We start from the raw sequence: 13,571 nt of genomic DNA, 5'->3' as shown, positions 1-13,571 counted from the left end.
ATACCAAGAGTTGGATTTGAATATATTCTAAAGCTCCAATTCCAGTTGAGCTTGTTGCTAACATGGAAGAACGGTTAGAAGGAGAAGAGGAAGACTGGAATTTTGATTCATCAGATTAATATTACTCATATGATGAAGATTCAGATGGCCAAATTGTGAGGAGGAAAAGGAAAATGCCCAAGGTACAACAGAACCACTAAAATTCCTCACTTTATGTTGACTATGGTGTATAGAAGCAAGGGTTAGCTAGTCAAGGCACTGAAGTAATATGGACTTGTTACCAAGAGAAGCATATCATTTGTGAAGTCAGAGGCTGATAGAGTAAGGGCAAAGTGTGGTTGGGAGAATTTTCTCTGGCTACTGTATGCAGCAAAAACAACAAGCTCAAGTCCAGATTATCACTTTCAGTGATGCTCATCATTGTAGACAAAACAGATACAATAGACTGGTGACTGGTAAAGTTATTTCCCAGAGATATGAGCACTTCATATTAGCAAATCCAATGTGGAAGATTGAGAGTATGAAAGCAACAGTGCTGCATGACATGTTTGCTGATGTGACACCTTCAAAATGCAAGCATGCCAAGAAGCTTGTGAAGGAGACATTCTCGTCTTGAATGAAGAATGAATACTCCAGGGTTTTTAATTACCAGCAGGAGTTTCATAGGAGCTACCCCGGAAGCTTTATGGTTGTATGTTTAGATCCTACCATCATGGATCAGAACATTTTCCAGAGTTTTTATGTCGGATTCCAAGCACGGAAGGAAGGATTCAAGGAAGGCTACAGGAAAGCCATAGGACTGGATGATTTCTTCGTTAAAGGAGTTGTGAAGGGCTAACTGGTGTGTGCCATTTCTAGAGATGAAAATAATCAAATGTATCCACCAGCTTAGGAAGTGGTTGAGATGGAAACTAATGAAACATGGAAATGGTTTATTGGACCGCTAATAAAAGATCTCAATATTAATAATAATGGAGATGGTTGGGTGTTCATCTCTGATCAACAAAAGGGGCTCATAAATGCTATGAAGGACTATCTACCTAAAGCAGAGCACAGAATGTGTGCTAGACACATATACGCTAACTGCAGGAAGAAGCACAATGCACATGAGTGGCAGAAGAAGTTTTGGGACGTTGCCAAAGCATCAAATGAGAAATATTTCACTACTACAGAGCTAAGCTAGAACATGAAACACCAGAAGGTGCCAAGGACATGATGAGAACAGAGAGAGTGCACTGGGCAAGAGCATTTTTTTTCTAGTTGGTTCCAAATGTGAGTCACTATACAACCACTTCTGTGAATCTTTCAACCATGCAATTGTTGATGCAAGGTTCTATCCCATCATTTCCATGCAATTTTTTTTAGGTATTATAGTTAATAATCCAAGAAGAGTACTTTTAATGAAAGTATATTACTTTTAATGCAGTAAAACAATTATGATGCAAGAACACATCATTATAGGAAAAATATTTTTACTAGAATTTAAGAATAAAGGGCAAAAGGAGAGAAATTTCATGGAATAATATTCCCAAGCCTTTCTAACAAGTTGAAGGCCAGCATAGCCGGAACACAATTCATGGAGGTGCTCTGGAATTGGAAAGGTGGCTTTGAAGTGAAGCTTATGATTGGGATGAAGAGGCAGTACATGCTGGGCGCGGAGTTGATGAAGGAGAATTTATGCGCAACGTTGAGTGGAACCCCAAGAGGAAGGTATGGTGAGTACAGCAGGAAGTTTGTCCTCAGTAAGAAACCAAGGTTTATCGACCAGTAGGAAAAAAGTTCTCTCCCGAGGTGTTGCGAACCAACTCGTGGCAGGGCGCACTGTCGGCGTCAGCAGCAACATGGAGACCTGCACACAAACAACCAAGTACTTTGTTCCCAACTTTCAGCGAGGTTGTCAAGCTCACTGATTTTGCTGAAAACAAAGGATTAAACGAACCGTGTGGAAGAAGAATTGTTTACGGAGAACAGAACAGAAAAATGTTGTAGAAGATTGCAATTAAAAGAAGAAGGACCGGGGTCCACAGTTCACTAGAGGCGCCTCCCCAATAAAATAAATATGCTGGGTAAACAAATTACATATGAGCAATTGACAAGCATAGATTCTACGCTAACGGTTGGTGCAGAATACATGCTATGAAAGTATGCGGGCATTGCAACAATATACATAGACCGTAATCCAACTGCATCTATGACTAATAATCCACCTTCAGGATTTTGCATCCGCGACACCCTCCAGTATTAAGTTGCAAGCAACGGACTATTGCTTTAAGCAATGTGTGTAAAGTAAACAATGAAACTACCCTTGAACAGAACACCGTTGTTTTCTCACTAGTAGCAACAGCACATCTACAACCGTACAGAACAAGGTCACTTCCCATGGTTAAATAGAGGCATGAACCCACTATCGAGCATAAATACTCCCTCTTGGAGTCGCTAGCATCTACTTGGCCAGAGCATCTACTAGAAACGGAGAGCATGCAAGATTATAATAACATAATACATAATCTCAACCAAAGCAATCTCTCTATAGATCGGATCCACATCAAACCAACATGTAGCAATTACAAATAGATGACCTTGATCATGTTACAACTCACAAAATCTATACATGAAGCACAACAAGGAGAGGACAACCAACTAGCTACTGCTATGGACCCATGGTCCCGTGGAGGACTACTCACGCATCACCTCGGATGAAGACATGGCGATGTAGAGGCCTCCGGCGGTGATTTCCCTCTCCGGCAGGGTGCCGGATGGACTGTAGAACCCTCCCGAACTGGGGTTTCGGTTGACGGCGGCGTCGGAACTTTTCGTGTATGGAGGCTCTCGTCCCTGGGGTTTTCCCGATATGAGGAATAAATAAGCGGAAGGGCGGAGCAAACGAGGCGACGAGGCGCCAGTACACGGGTCAGGCACGGCCAAGGGTGGGGCCGCGCCTGCCCTATGTACTGCCACGTGGCAGCTCTCCTGCGCGTGTCCTTCTGGCTCCGTCTTCGTCCCGGAAAAATAAGACTCTGGGCTTTTGTTTCGTCCAATTCCGAGAAACTTTAATGTACAACTTTTACGAAACACAAAAACAGCAAAAACGAGAACTGGCACTACGTTAATAGGTTAGTCCCAGAAAATGCTAAAAAGTGTGGAAAAGTGCACATAAAACATATAAGAATTGTAACAAAACAAGCATGGAGCATCAAAAATTATAGATACGTTTGGGACGTATCAGTACACTCTTATGGCTATTTTCATTTGTTAGGCGTTCCTTGCTCTCATGCAATTACTGCTATCTACAAATGTGGAAAATTAGGGGAGGACTTTACTGATCCTTTCTATCATGTTGATGTGTTCAACAAGATATATGAGCATTGCTTGCATCCTGTAGAAGGAGAGGAAATGTGGCCAGTGTGTGATAAACCAATACCTCAAGCAACAGGTTATTTCAAAATGCCTGGAAAGTCAAAGAAGAATGACAGGAAGAAGGAAGAGACAGAAAAACCCAAGTCTAGCAAGAAATGTCCAAGCTTGACACTATCGTTGTTTATTCTATGTGTGGAAATCCATGGAATGAAAAATCTAGTTGCATCAAAAATCTAGAGAGAGGGAAGAAGAAAAATGCACACCTAGTCAAGACTACGAAGAAAAGCAAAGCACCATAGGTAATTTACATACATTGACTTCTATGGAGGATTTTATTTCATTTTAATTGGTTTAATTGGATCATCTCAATCATTTCAACATGTTGGATAATCTTCTCAGCATGCTCCAGGACCTTATCAAGCACCATCCTCTGAAGTACCATCTGTTCAATCATTTCAATAGGCTAGATTTTTATTTTATTTTTTGTGTGAGGAATTGGACCTATGTGTGATACGGAAATAGACTCTAAGGTTACTTCGCAAAATGAAACTGGAAGCTAGGTTTACAGATGCCTGACACGTGGGTCTAAATAGTCAAAAAATGGTTTAACACGTCTAATTACTAAAATCAGTGCTCTGCGTCACAACCATACCCAACAAAATGGCAGTTAAGTGTCATTTCACCCCAACTTTATAGTTAAGTGACACCGTTGCCGCAATTGTGGTGGTTTTGCGTCATTTTCTCTCCCATGGTACGATATAAGCATGTATTTTATGCTAGGACTACCATGCACTAGATATGATCATGATTCCATTTTTGTTGTGCTTCATAGATTCTCTAAAATGGCTCATTTGATACCATGATCTCGAACCGATGAGGCTTCACACAATATTGCTACTTAGTTATTTAGGGAACTTTTTAGACTCCGTAGTGTACCAAGAAGGATTGGCTCGGATAGAGATTTCAAATTCATGAGATACCTTGGAAGACCCTCGTGGACAAATTCGGTGTGAAGCTTTTGTTCTCATCATACTCACACCCTCAAACAATGGACAAACGGAAGTTGTCAACCATAGCCTATCAACACCACTCTAAGTACTTTTCATGAAGAACTTGAAGTCTTGGGAAGATTGCATCCCTCATGCAAAGTTCGCATACAATGATGGCAGACACTCAACCATGTTGTCGGGCCCATTTATTGCCATTTACGGATTCGAGCCACCCATGGCGCTCTACCTTCTATCGGTACCTCTTCATCAAAAAGTTAACATGGACATCGATAAACGGGACAAATAGATGAAGAAACTACAAGACACAAGAGCAAACCACTGACCAAGAAGTTCACCGCGCAAAGCTAACAAGTTCAACATAAAGAAGAAGCCCATGATCTTGTGTGTGTGCACCTTCGCAAGGAACGTTTCCCTCACGAACGCAAATCCAAGTTAAAACCTCGTGCTGATGGGAACTTCACAATACTCAAGCGCGTCAACGAAAACACATATTGTTGCGGTCAGAAACCCACCGGCGAGCAGCGACGGGCAACACAGTAGAGCCGGGAGGCTCCCAGGACTGCGGCTGGCCCTGGTCCCTCGAGCGACGGCCCGCAAAGACTCGGCACGCACGTCCGATGCTGGTGCAAGGGCGTGACACCTGACCTATACCTGGTCAGGAAGGTGATGGATTTGCCTCGCTTAGTTTCCTGCATGGCATACATGTAAACATTAAATACGAGCCTCGATCGGCTCTCAGGTTGTCCTGTGAATCGGCTCAAGGAGCCGATCCACCCACGATTCGTACGAGGGGTACGATCACATGGTGGTCCTGCTTGATCAAAATAAAGCTAAAACGACCTACTACGATTTAGGGTTTTCACCACATAATCGGAACATCCTACGCGTGATTGAGCCTGGCGGCCACGCACGGTGATCATAAACCGACCCTAGACAAGGCCTAAAAACCAACATGAAGTTGATCCTCGGAACATCCCGTCTAGGGCTAGCAAACTACACCCTACGTGCCACTCGGATCCTTCAACCCGTTTGTAAGGCCTAACTATGCAGATATTAAACTAATCCTTGAAGAACAAGGAGCAATCATAACGGATCGGATCTACTAAATAATGATCAAGCGAGGTACCGCCCTTACACCTAGGATAGGTGTAAGGGCGGCTAGACGTCTAAGGGTTGCACGGACGAAAGCATATGATACGATGAAACAATGCTAACCCTAACACGTCTATGATAACTACGTTGCTCGCCATCAACAAGGCTTCGAACACGAGCAACGCATGAACAGCGAATAAACGTGTACTTGCCTAGATCGCAAGATGCGATCTAGGCAGCATGATGCTTACCCGGAAGAAACCCTCGAGACAAGGGAGTTGGCGATGCGCCTAGATTGGTTTGTGGTGAACGTGATTGTTGTTTATTTCAGTAACCCTAGATACATATTTATAGTCCGTAGACTTTCTAACGTGGGAATAATCCCAACCGTGCACGAGCCAAACTCTATCTAACCGACACGTATCCTACTATATTTACAGATACACGGGCAAACTAGCCCAAACTTTGTATACAAGGCCAATTCAATGTATTCCTTCATGTATATTCTTCAAGCCCATCTTTAATCGCGGCCCACCTCTGATCCGGTCAAATTCTGGTGATAACACATGCCCCCCTGGTTTTGAAAATGACAATTCCAAAATCACTCTGCTTTTTCTTCGTCGGGTCATGTCGTGGCAGAGCAGAACCGTCGGAGTATCCATCATCATGATGCCTTGCCTCCTCAACTTCTCCGCGTGACCTGGCAAATTATTTTTTCTCTTTGGGCACCACTTCCTCGGAAACCGCTGTGGCATTGAATCTCCACTATATCGCCCCTATTTTAACCGCATCCTGCAGTTCACTTCTTCATCCCCTTCGCATTAGCACTCCAAAAGCCCTCCTCTGCCACCATGTCCTCTTCCTCCTCTTCCTCGTTGGGTCTTTCCACCCAGTCCTCCCCCTCCCGCGAGCCGACGCCGGAGTGGGACCCGGAGGAGGCCCACGAGGCCCACATTCGCCGCGCCATAGAAGACGGGGACGTGTCCAGCCACGATTTCTCCGTCTGGTCTGAGGACGACAAGTCCTCGACCGACGGGGAAAGCGACCTCCGCTTCCTTGCCGACGGGGAAACGGAGGAGGAGAGCGATGACGATCGCTTCTCCTGGGACGACTTCACCTCCTTCGAGGAGGAGGAGGAGGAGGAGGAGGAGGAGGAGGACACCTCCTCCGATGAACCGCCGGCCAAGCGCTTCTGCCCCTGGCCGGGGAACCTCAGCAACTTCGACAGCGACGATGACGCTGACGAGGAAGACGAGGACAACGAGGGCCCTGCCGGTGGCCGCGGCAGCAGCGACGACGAGTCCGCCGGGAGTAGCGCCGACAGCGGCAACGACGGCGACGACGAGGGCAGCGACGGCCCATAGATAGGACCCTTAGCATAGGATCAGTAGTAGTAGATGGGGCAATGTATCCCCTGGCACTTCCTTTTGAGAGCAATCAGCTCTTTATGTAAGGAATCCCATTATCAATGAAGAATTTCCTTCAATTTGATTTTGCCGATTTCCTTTATGCTAATTTAGCCGATTTCCCCTCATACTGACTTTGCCGATTGTCAACTTAGCCAATGCTCAATGAGCCGCTGGCAACGCATCGGTCCTTCACAATCTATCCTTCATCTCTTCGACTGATGACTTTGAGATCTGGTGGATAATGTGGAAGGCCCATGCCTTCAGGAGAGCCCTAGGACCGTTGCTGAAACAACTTGACGCTGAAGCTGACACTTCTGCAGAACAAGTGCCACTTGCTCGCAAATCTCCTCGCGATAGTTTCGAGTGATGCTTTATAACCCTGCTCTGTTTCTTTGCAGCAACAAGATGGCCCAGAGCCCGTCAATGATGATGGATCCCCCTTTAAATTCCTCCCACCAGCTCCAGTGATCCTCTTCTGCAAGAACTCACCACCTTTGAAGAAGGTTATGATGCAGGGCCAGCCGATGACACCCCAATCGGCTTCTAAAAACAGAGTATCTACCAGGTCAGCTGCCCCCCGAGCCTCAGTCAAGGCGAGAACAGCGGTGAGGACACACAGTTCAGACAAATGGACCCGAGCTGGCCAACTTGGCCCAGCCGACAGTAGATACACCAGAGCCGATCACCTTCTCTTCCGTTGAAAGCCGATATTGCAGACGAAACACCAACGGCTTAATGAGCAAAAGGCTGCCTTGTACGCCAAAACTGACACCTCTGAACTGGCGACCTTGCGCAAAGGGTTGGAGGTCCTCGAAGAGAAGGTTCGGGCAACAAAATCAGCTCATTGAAGCTGAGGAAGCTCTCATTGCTCACTCCCTCGAGGAAGCAGAAGGCCTCTGAACTGAAGACCGACTTGGTCGAAATCCGCGTCTTGAACACGCAGCTGGTAGATCCTGTGTAATTTGCACTAGAGTCGATGGCTGTGCATCGGCTTTGTTTCTTAGCTCTAAAGTCGATGTCTGTGCATCGGCTATACATCATGAGAATTTTTTTTACTGGCCGATTTTTCTATCGGCCCCCGATATTTCACTGCACATGTATCGCACATGTTCATCCGATTGGGTGCCCCCCGAGCCGAATCTGCCAGGTAACTGCAGATATCTGCTCTGTAGTTAGCCAAGGCACTGTATTTGAACGTCGGCTCCGTTAGGACCAATGTTGACTTCTTCCAGCTCATCAGCCGACGTAAACCCGTTGCCCGTTAGATCGACGTTGAACACAGGCAGAACGTATGGTGAGGATAATTTTCGCCGATTGCTGGAATCGGCCTCCATGTTGATTGAATCGCTAACTGAGGGTTTTGCAATGTTTGTCCATAGTTCTTTGGGGCCGATCACAAGGATCGGCCTCGCCACGTTCGTCCATAGATTTGTTCTTGCTATACGGTCAGGCCGGTGGATAAGACCAGCCTAACCCCGTCCTTCGTCACGTCGATGCGCTCGCGAGTCGTCCAAATTGATGCTCGAGAGTGGCTCTTGGCTCGTCGTCTCCCAAACGTTCATGCCAGCCGTTGAAATCTCGGCTGAGTCATCTGCGTGGACGACCTCTACTTCATCTCCATCCCACCGTATTAAGCATTGGTGCATCGTGGATGGAATGCAACGATTGGCGTGGATCCAATCTCTCCCTAGCAGGACATCATAGGTGCTCTTGCTATCGACAATAAAGAACGTCGTAGGGATGGTTTTCCTTCCTACGGTCAGATCCACGTTCAGAACACCTTGTGCGTCAGATGCTTGGCCGTTGAAATCGCTCAGTGTAACGTTGGTCTTGATCAGGTCCGAGCTAGAGCGTCCCAACCGACGTAGCATGGAGTATGGCATAATGTTGATCGCCGCTCCGGTGTCCACCAGACATCTTGTTGACAGGCTGCCCATTGATATAACCTCGCAAGTACGGGGCCTTCGTGTGTCCGTAGCTTCTTTCTCGTGGCTTCTCAAAGATAACCGGCCGTGGGCCGCAGTCAAGTTGTGCCACAGGTGCTTCGTCTAATCTCGGAGCACTAAACTCCGTCGGAAGGATGAACACCATGTTTGTGCCAGCCGATGTCTCATCATCGGCTTTCTTTTGTCTGGGGCGCCACTCTTTCTTTTGTGGCCGTCCTTCTTCGTCCAGAGTTCGCTGAATTTTCGCGGCCAGATCAGGCCGCGCCTTCCTTAACGTGTGCAGGTATAACCTTTCGGCTTCCTCCAAACCACGTAGCCGCTGAACCCTACGCTTTTGGGAACGACTGAGTGCATCAGGGCACCATCTTGGCCGGTGGTACTTATCTTCTTCTTCTTCATCATCGTCTTCCAATTCCTCGAGATCTTCCACCCGAGAGGACTCAGCGTGCTTGTTCCGAGGCGGGAGAGGCCCTGGACGTTTGAACACGGACACGTTAGCTGCATCCTTCTTCCTTTGTCTAAATTCTGGGCAGTTGCCGATTGTAGGCAATCGGCTCATTCCTGAATCCCGAGCAAGTAACCGAAGAAGGGACAGTCCCGGTGCCTATCCACGTCGTCTTGCTCTCTTGACTTTTCCTTGGCGTGGCGCTCATATCTCTCCTCGTCGCGACCATGCCGACGATGTCTCCTGGCATCCCTGCTAGCCAGACGATCTCTTTCGTCATCGTTGTCGTATCGTCGGCGTTGGTCGTATTGACTCACGTATTTGTTGAGGAGGTGATCAGAGAGGGGTCGCTGATATCTCACATTCTTCACTTCTCCCTCTGTGACGTAGCGCTTGCCATCGTGCCGGAGCCGATCGCGTGGAACGGCTTCCTCTGTGTCCTTGCTATCAGAGCAGCTGCCCTCGTCTCTGTCCATACCAGGGTGGTGCCCAGGTCCTACCATGTTGATGTTGAACGAGAAACCTGGCCGGCACTTCCCGTGGTAAGTGCACTCCACCATGTTAACGGCGGGGAAGGGGTGTGTGTCGACTTTCATGGCGTACTGGCTGAAAATTAGACGCCCTTGTTCTATCGCCATTTGGATCTGCTGACGCCACACCCTGCAGTCGTTGGTGCCATGGGTGAACGTGTTATGCCATTTGCAGTATGGCTTCCCGTTCAGCTCCTGCGCCGTGGGGATTTTGTGGCCTTCGGGTACCTTTAGCTGCTTCTCCTTAAGTAAGAGGTCGAAAATCTGTTCGGCCTTGGTCACATCGAAGTCAAACCCTCTTGGAGGACCTTGTGGCTTAACCCACTTGCAGGACACGGGGCTTGCCCCCGAGTCCATTCAGCCACTGCTACCTCTTGATCTCCCGCAGAGCCTTCATCTTCATCTGCCTCAACCAGGACCACCGCACGCTTGAATTTATCCTGGTATACCTCTGGGTGGCGCTGTTCATATAACTAGCAAAGTGGCCCGCGCACATGCGCGGGCGACTACCTGATAGTCTCTTAAAATTTCCTATACGATGTGTACAAATAGAAACAATTGAACAAAACCTTGTAAATACTCGACATATAATTAAATCTTTAGGTAGCATATTTAAATTGTTTTGAAATTTTAATTAATGTTTATATATGTTTTTGTATTAAGATAAGTAATAACCTTATATAATATTTTTGATTTTCACAATTTATCCAACACTATATATAAATATGCCTAAGATCCCCACTCAATTAATATTGTACTATGGACAAACTTTTAAATGTCATATATGTCTATATGATTTTAAATTTCAAGCATTGATGGTTAATACAGTAATATTTTTTGATGTACCAAATTTTGTGGATTGCGAATTAGCTTAATTTTTTTAAGTGATATCATCGTAATTTTTTACAGTGTGATTTTTTTTTGAATTTCATCAATTTTTACCAGTTGCAAATCAGACCGTCCTGGAGTTAACTGAGGTCTAACTTAATTGATAGTCAAATGAAAATTAGAAAAACCAATATTTTAGATGTCTTGAATTTTTTTTCTATACTGCATTTTCGTTGGAACTTTTTGCGTTTGTGGGTCTCCTTTAAATGTCCAGGCAACTGTTTGATGTTATTTAAAAAAAACAAAATATAGTTGGCGTATAACTAAATCCTAAGATGGCAATTTAAATTTTTAAATACATATTAATTTTAATATGTTTTTATGAAGATCACTAATATTAGTCATTCCACCTAGTACTATTAATCTACGTACATATAGTAAGTTTCAGATATATTGTGTTTATGTATACATATTTTAGTGTTTTAAATTTATTCACTCGCACTTTTTACCAAAGTACGGAGTATATTTTAGTGTTATTTTGTGATTAAATTAAATGACTTGTTATTCGATTATAGAGAAATAAAGAAAAATACTACTCTGTATAGTTTTCTTCCACTCTCTTCCGTCAAACGTTCCTATTTTCCCCATTGGTCAGCGTTTTTTTTTTCTGTGCACTGGTCTCCAAATCTGGTCATTCCTGCCTCCAAGAATCCACCAAAATCAGATCGCCGATGTTCCCCCTTCGCGTACAGATGCAGCCTACAAATGGAGCATGAGAGACTGCCGACGGAGGACCACGGCGGGCGTCCGGGCTGGATATGGCCTGGCATGAAGCTTCCGTCTGACCAGGAAATGGAGCATGAGGTTGGTGCCTTGGCGGCGCAGGTCTGCGCTTATGGCCGGTCGGCCGTGTCTGCCGGCCCTCTATTTGGAGAGGATAGAGGGTCTGTTGCCTGATGTTGTTTGGAATCGGCAAGGTCGACGCTGCCATGAACTGGTACCAGCTATGTCTTGTTTTTTTTTCTTACTTTTGATTATGCGATTGAAGTACCAATACATTCCCTTGTGATGTCACACGATGTTCTTTTCTCTCTTCTTCCTCTCATATTCTTTACTTGATTCAGTTTTAGTGTCACGTTTATATGGTGTTCCCAGAATCCCAGGTCGTATGGGTTTTCAGTTTGAGGTCTTCTGTATGCGTTCCTCACATGGGTTTTAAACATTTGTTTTCCATCCCCTCCTACACCATATCATTAGTTTGTCGCCAAGTTATTTGGGGAATTTAATTTTTCTACAGTCATAAAGTAGCATTTTTTTTCATTTTGCGCATTTGATATATAAAGATACGGAGTACCAAATTGTTAATATTAGCCATTCTATGTGAGAGGTTTGACTTCCTACCTACAGGATTCCAGTATTACTGATATTTAAGGGTCATACTTTCCCATTGTTTCCTATTTAGGTACAACAATTTTCTTCTTCAGATGGTTTTGGTTTTATCCGCAAGCTAAAGTGCACATATATAAATAGGTCAGATACCAATGATTTTATAGTGAGGTTGATGGGAGTTGTGTTTTGCTTATTTAAGTACCACCCTTATGGTGGTCTGATGAGATAGTTTTTGCAGTGGTTGCACCAAAGGATAAAAACTTAGATCTGTAGTTGTTGTTGTTCTGCAGTTGTGAACTATAAGCCATGGTACATTTACAGTTTCAGGAATTGTCCATTTCAATCCCTTTGCGATCTAACTTACTGATGAAACATATATTGTAAGGAAAACCATAAGCTTACTGATTCCCATCATCATCATGAAAGGAAGTAATGTTCTCTTAAGAAAAATGGTTTTAACTAATTACATCAAGTTGTGATTCATGTTTGTTATATTTTGGTAGAGTAATAGACCATATCCATCCTGACATATAGTTCATAACAACTTGTAATTATATATAAGGCATTTATTTTAACTGGAAGTTATTGGCGGGCAAATAATAATGTTCATTGTCATTATATTTTTTTTGAAAGGTTTGAAGAAGTATCCAAAAAAGATATCAACTTGCCATACCTTCAATTTTTTTTTTGTAGACTATGATCTTGACAACATCATCACCTTTGCTATGTTCATCATTGACCATAACCCGTAGCTGGTCCTTTCTTGCCACTATTGAGAATGCTATAGTTGTCTGTGTGAAAACTTGTTTTAGTAGATATAATCCTACCTTGTTTAGAGATTGCCACTGGCTTTTGTTGATTATCATAGCAAAGGACACCGAAATATGATCGTCTCCATTTTAGAAAGACTGGCCACACTTATTCCGCTAGTGACATTATTACTTTTGAAATAAAGACCTTTTCTCCCACATTAGTTCCTATTATTATCTACGCCTTGATGAATCTTATTCCATGTTGAATAATCGTCATCCTTGAACCATTTCATAACCCGTCACGTTGGTTGATATTGCTTAGGAGCATCACTGGTAGAATTACACTTAAATTCAGCTCATGATTTGAGATTCCAGGGAACGTTAAGCTGGACACCAACAAAACTAACCATGCCTGCTAGATTAATGGGCATTGTAGATGGATGATGGTTTAAGATGGTATCCTCAATTTGACAACTTCACAATGCTCACCGAGTATCACACCTCAGTTTTGACTCATATATGCCTCATCAAGGAAAAATATTTTTGCATTGAGAGATGATGCTACTGGTAATAGCATGTCGTGTGTAGCCAGTGTGTGAAGTTCAGAGCTCCACTACTCCATCTTTAGTAGATAGTGTGTTTTTTCTTATGTGTAAATGTGTGTGCCTGCCTATGTTCATCTACATTGTAATTAGTGATTTTCCACATACTGAGGTATTCCTCTTTTGCAGCTCCACCTCGAAATAAAATAGTTTAACAGACCTCTCCTCTGCATCTACCTGTGAAAAGAAAATCAATTTAAATATCATGTGC

Source organism: Lolium rigidum, chromosome 4, assembly GCF_022539505.1.
Source record: "Lolium rigidum isolate FL_2022 chromosome 4, APGP_CSIRO_Lrig_0.1, whole genome shotgun sequence".
In the NCBI taxonomy this organism is placed as follows: domain Eukaryota; kingdom Viridiplantae; phylum Streptophyta; class Magnoliopsida; order Poales; family Poaceae; genus Lolium; species Lolium rigidum.
Note: the sequence above shows the minus strand (reverse complement) of the source record.